Raw genomic sequence first — 6000 nt, forward strand, 5'->3', positions numbered from 1 at the left:
CATATATTTACTGAAATATTTGTGCCAAGTCCTGTGAATAACTAGATAATGATTAAGATAGTATAAATAACAGAAGGGTTCACCAAGAAATGATGACAATATCCTCTGGTTCTTGGGGAGGACCAGCCATATTTTCACTTTTCATGGTCTGTGTATGCCTGAACCAAACACGATAGGTGGAAAAGCCCTGGGCCCTGAGAGGGCTACAGAACTAGGTACCGTCCCGGGCTTAGCCATCAACTAACCTAAACTTGCTCATACAATACAATGGGGATAATAGTGCCTACTTTGCAAGATGATTTAAGAGGGAATTGCATCAGATCTTGGGTGTAAAGAGGCTAAAACTGCCTAGGAAATTTAGGTGCAAAGACATTTAAAACAAGTCTGAACCCATGAAGCTTATTTGTTTTCTACCCTAGACAAAACGAGTTTGGTCATTCCTAACATGGCCAGGTTCTTTGGCAGGAGTAGCTGAGAGAGCAGTAAGGCTAGAGGTATAGCTCTTGACAGACTCATGGTGGAGGCTATTCAAGGCAGATTTCTCAAGTTGTCATAGCACCATGGGTTAAAGGAAGAAAAATATTGATGTTTTATTGAATTACTTCTATAGGTCAGATCATGTATCACTGCTGTGACCTAAACAATGAGCCGGTGCAGGAGGAATGCACAGCTGAGACTGATGAGATAAACCTTCCACAGACCTGACTCCTCCAAGACCCAGTAAATTGCTTCCTTTATTTAATTACAAATTAATTGAAAACACTCCCATGCTGATAAAACAATACTAGTCCCTGATTTGTTGATAATAGCCTAATCCTCCTGTAATAGTCCCATAGACACCATCACATGATTATGTCATCAATTTTACACTTGCAGGGGCTGGATAAACATGGCTGCCTGAGGTTCAGGAAAAGGATAAACACACAGAGAGGTGTGCTTTAGAAAGGATAATTTAAAGGTAAGTTTGGCGTCAGATGGTGCTGGATTGATTCCCAGTTCTGCCAGTCACTAGCCAGGAGGCATTTTGGAGCCCTTGGAGCACTTGAAGATTAATAAATACGTGAAACAGACTAGCACTGTGCTTGTCACATAGTGTGGAATTCATTAATGATAGCTGCATTATTTTTTCTCTCCTCTTGTATGCAGTTAGAGGTACTCATGCCTTGCTTTCAGTTAAGAAGATAACCTTAGTTCCAGGGGTGTCAGTAATTATATTGATACACTTTCCAGCATCCAGAGCCCCTTCTTCATCTGGTTGTCTGTACCCACCAGGGCAATTTCCAACCCATGGTTGCTCCTTTTTTCCTACTACAGAGCTTGCTCATGCTTGATCCCAAGACTTTCTAAAGTAGGAAAGGATCCCATTGAGTGAGGTGGACACTGACATTACTGTCTCCCCAACACTGCTCATGCCTGGTTAAGGCAAGTAAGGAAATATTTTTGCAAGTAAGAACAGGAACACATAATAGCAAATGAAGTAGCATTTTAAAGCACAGGACTCACTTTAAAGGGGCAAATAAGAAAGACTTAACGTTAGCACTCAAAGGATTTTGAAGTCTAGGCCCTTTACTAGGTCAGGGTACATAGTCCCCATTAAAATAAGAGTCTTTTTTCTCCATGATGATCGTCAGAATAACAAAATTTTACTTATAGGAAGGGTAACTTACTTTCATGCTCTTTTAGATAGAGCAGAAAGTGAGATGCTGTACCTTTATTTCTGTGATTGAAATGTTGAAAATAGAGCAGAAGAAAACTACACACTGGATTTACCTATATTAATGGAGAGGATGGATGGTCTTCTCATAGTTTTTATCTTAAAGAAGAAAAAAGGGAAAAGTGTGTGACATGTCCACCAAGCAGAGAGGTACATTTCTATGAGTTACGTCTGAGAAACATTAAAGATTCATAGTCAAAGGGTTCTTAGCCCACTTTCTACTCTCTTACCAGTCCTCACCCCAAAGCTCCAGAAGAAGGCCCAAGAGAGCAAGACAGGCACGGAATGCAATCTTTATTAGGTGTTTGTGCCATTTTTGAAACTGTCTAGAAGAAACTGTCCTCTGTTCAATAGATGTGGTGAGGGAGCCGTCAAGGGTGGGAAGATAATCAATATTTAAATAAATCCTTGGTCAAATTAAAAAACACATTATGGCAGAAGTCAAAGGATTTACAGAAAATATATATACATGGGTGCAGGGAGATAATTTGACCCCTCCTTCTCTGCAGCCTCTGGCTTACACTTTTTCACTGTGCTTTTCTTGTGGCGTCTCTGGGTTTGCTCTGGGCCATAAGGCTTTGAGGGCTGGTGTGGGTCTTTATCATCTTCTTCATCTTTGAATCTGAATATCTGACACATAGCAGAAAATCAGTAAATATTTGCTCTATGCAAGAGCTAGAAAAGAGAAAAAAATCATCAAAGAAGAAACTAGAGAACCAAGAAGTCATTCAATCATAAAAATATGTTAGCTTCAAATTTAATCAGAAAGTAAAAGATGACTTTGCATGTACTGTAAACAAAGATATAATGTTTTTGGATTTGAAAGTTGATAAGTCAGCATCACCTCACACAACTATTTAAGCTACATGTAGACATCACTAGACTCAAAGTCACAACAACTTGAAGCATAATGCAAACAACGGTTCACTGAGGTGAAGATAAAGTAAACTTCTCAAATTCAAAGCATGTTTAGACCAGGCCTATCTCTATCACCCTAAGTGACTAATTTGCTATTTATTGAATCAGATCATCTAATTGGTAGAGCCAAGTTAAAATATTGATGGCAGAATTCAGCAATCCAGATGTCTTGCTAGATCTGATCTTGCTAAAATCAGAAAAAGCATCAGATAAATTTCTGATTTGCCTTGCTAATAATTTCAGATCCCTGATTGTATAGAAATCAATGAAGGGACTTAGCCTAAAGTATCATTCTGATAAACCAAAAAGAATGAGTTTATATCAATTAGAATGGGTTCAACCACAAGCATCTTAATACCTGTGTAATGTTTAAGGAAACAGATTAGCTCACATAAATGAAAGATCAAAGATAGGACAGACTTTGGAGTTGGGTCATCTAATGACTTCATGTTGTCATCAATGGTTCTGTTCATTCTCTTTTGCTGTGCTGTTAGCCATGTCAGTTTCATTTTAAGTCATGTTTCTCTCATGGCAATGGGATGGCTGCTGGTAGCAGTTGAGGCTACTTTCCTTTTTATATCTAGCTGCAGAGGGAGAAAGACCTCCTTTGGCTTTTTTTTTTTTTTTTTTTTTTTGACAGAGTTTCACTCTTGTTGCCCAGGCTGGAGTGCAGTGGCTCAATCTTGGCTCACTGGAAACTCCACCTCCCGGGTTCAAGTGATTCTCCTGCCTCAGCCTCCCAAGTAGTTGAGATTACAGGCATACGCCGCCACGGCTGGCTAATTTTTGGTATGTAGTAGAGATGGGGTTTCACCGTGTTGGTTAGGATGGTCTCGAACTCCCGACCTCAGGTGTTCCACCCACCTCGGCCTCCCAAAGTGCTGGGATTACAGGTGTGCACCATTGTGCCTGGCCCTTGGCTTTCTTTTAGACAGAAGAAAAGCATTTCCCCAAACCTCCAGCAAATGCCTTCTCACATCTCATTAGCTAGATTTAGGTAATGTATTAATTTCTGAATCAATCACTAACAAGGGGAATCGGATTTTTCTAAGACCAATTAGGCCCGCCCTTGAAGCTGAGGGTGGAGACTGCCTCCCCTGGGTCTTATGAGCAGCACAAGAGAGGGGAAGACCTCAACTTAGTGATATTCTGTTTGAAATTAAAAAAAGAGTGTGGGAGAATGACAGCTGAGATGGCAAAGGAGAGGGTTCATAAAAGGCAGAGTTGTACCAAATATACATTTTGACAGAATGCCAAATGGCTAGGAGTTAAAATTAATATCTGACTAAAATGAAGGCCTAAGTCAAATGTGACTTTGGAATAAGAATAAAATAGACATTTTCAAAAAGTATAATTTATTATTTAAAATATCATTCGTGCATACTCACAAGATGAAAGGAGAGTGATATTTGTTGGAAAGGTATGTGCAAAAGGATTGCCTATTATTCTCCAAGAAATTGAACTGAAGCAGGGGAAGTCTCCAAATCCTTAGAAAAGATTATGGAAAATTCAAAGCAATAAGATAAGGATGAATGATGTAATCATTTCATGGGTGGAGCAGGACTGTTCTTGAAGCATCAAACATCAGTGTGTCAGAAACTCCCTGCTGACCAAATAGAAGGGCATCACAGAGCATTCTTTTAAGAAATACTGCGTTATATATATTCTCCATGGTACAGAAGGTGATATTGTCTGGCAAAATATGGACAAAAAGTGAGTTAGATGAGTTGGACTCAGAAAGTCATAGGTGACAATGTATTTTCTTTATATCTTCCTTTTATATATGCAAAAGATGAATGTGATAGCTATGCCTAAATTACTCTAAGATTGAAGTATCAACATTCTAAACGAAGAGAAAAAAATGTTGCTAGTTAAACTGAAAAGTTTGACATCATAATGTAGAAACCGTTTGTTTCTGGAGATGTTAGTTTTTAGATTACTCCCAAGGTAAATACCACTCATTTGTGACACCATAGAGATAACCACTATTAACTAAGATCAATGGAGAAGCAAACTATTTTTTTGGCAGGATCAAGTTACAAAGATTTTTTTATCTCTATAATAGTAACTAAAATAAAAATGTAACTTTTCTTTATCTTCTAAACTTGAAGATTTGGCCAATGATTATGACAATCTTATTGAAGAAATCCCTCAATAAGAGGGAAAGCTTTGTGCACTACTTCAATAAAATGGAAGCTTTGTGCACTACTTAAAGATTCTTTCTGGACATTTTCAGAAGTAGACTTAAATGATTATTTTAGTTATAATTTTTTTCTAACACTTTTGCAATCACTTTCTGCTTTTCTCAATTGCTTGAGACTTTTTTCTTTTGATCTAGAAATGTAGCAATGAAGCTGTATCACTGGGTTTCAAGATAACTGAATTACCTCTGCCTTTTCCTCTCTACCTGTTTTCTTTGCAGGCACATAATGTTAAAATCATCAATGCAATTGAGCAATAGGAGGTTCCTTACCGCAGGATTCATGAAAGAAACACTGAATGCTCAGGGCATTTCGGTTGATTACTTTGCAGCAGGTTTCAGTAAACTACTTTCTTTTAGCAATTATTGTTTTTGCTAAGTTCTACTATCTACTATTGCCACCCACAAATCACGAGGTGCAGGCTATTTGTTGTTGTCATTGTTGGAACCGTTTTTTAACTTGAACTGGCTATGATTTCATCTTCTCTAAACATTGTTTATATTACAAGATGCTTATAAACTCAATTGGCTGATGATAGTGGCTCTCTGTTTTTCTGGGTCAGCCTGTGATTCTGCTATATTATGCTATGCTATAATTTCTTTTGAACACTCTGTTGAAAGGTGTGAATAAATGTATTATGCTGGTGATTCTTAATTTGCCTCATCTTGATAGTTCCATTGACAATAACAATTGTATGACATTTTTCCAATCTATCACTATTTCTTCAATTAGGTTTACTATGCTGTTAGCTGTGTGAGACCGAAAAATCTCCTGGCAGAAGAATAAAGCAATAACATAGCACAAACCGTCTTTGATCTACCATTCTATCAAAAGTTAAAAAAGACTTGTGCTTCCTTTTGCAAACTGTCTAAAGCAGTGTGAACAGTTATTATGAAAGGCACTACTCCTTTACCATGTAACTGGATTTTTGTTTGACTAATATGTCAGACTTTCTTGGACATTAAAGACATTAAATAACAAACATACATAGTATTATTCCTAAAAATATTTAAAAATACTGTAGTATGTGTTGATTTACTTCATCATTAGTGTATTAAATTCTAATCTTTCTCAGGATTGAAAGGCACTTTCATTATGATGAGGAATGTTTTTTCTATCTTAAGCAAGCAGAGGTCTCATTCAAGCAGAGGTTAAGAATCCAAGACA

The sequence above is a fragment of the Symphalangus syndactylus genome, chromosome 12 (assembly GCF_028878055.3).
Source record: "Symphalangus syndactylus isolate Jambi chromosome 12, NHGRI_mSymSyn1-v2.1_pri, whole genome shotgun sequence".
Lineage (NCBI taxonomy): Eukaryota > Metazoa > Chordata > Mammalia > Primates > Hylobatidae > Symphalangus > Symphalangus syndactylus.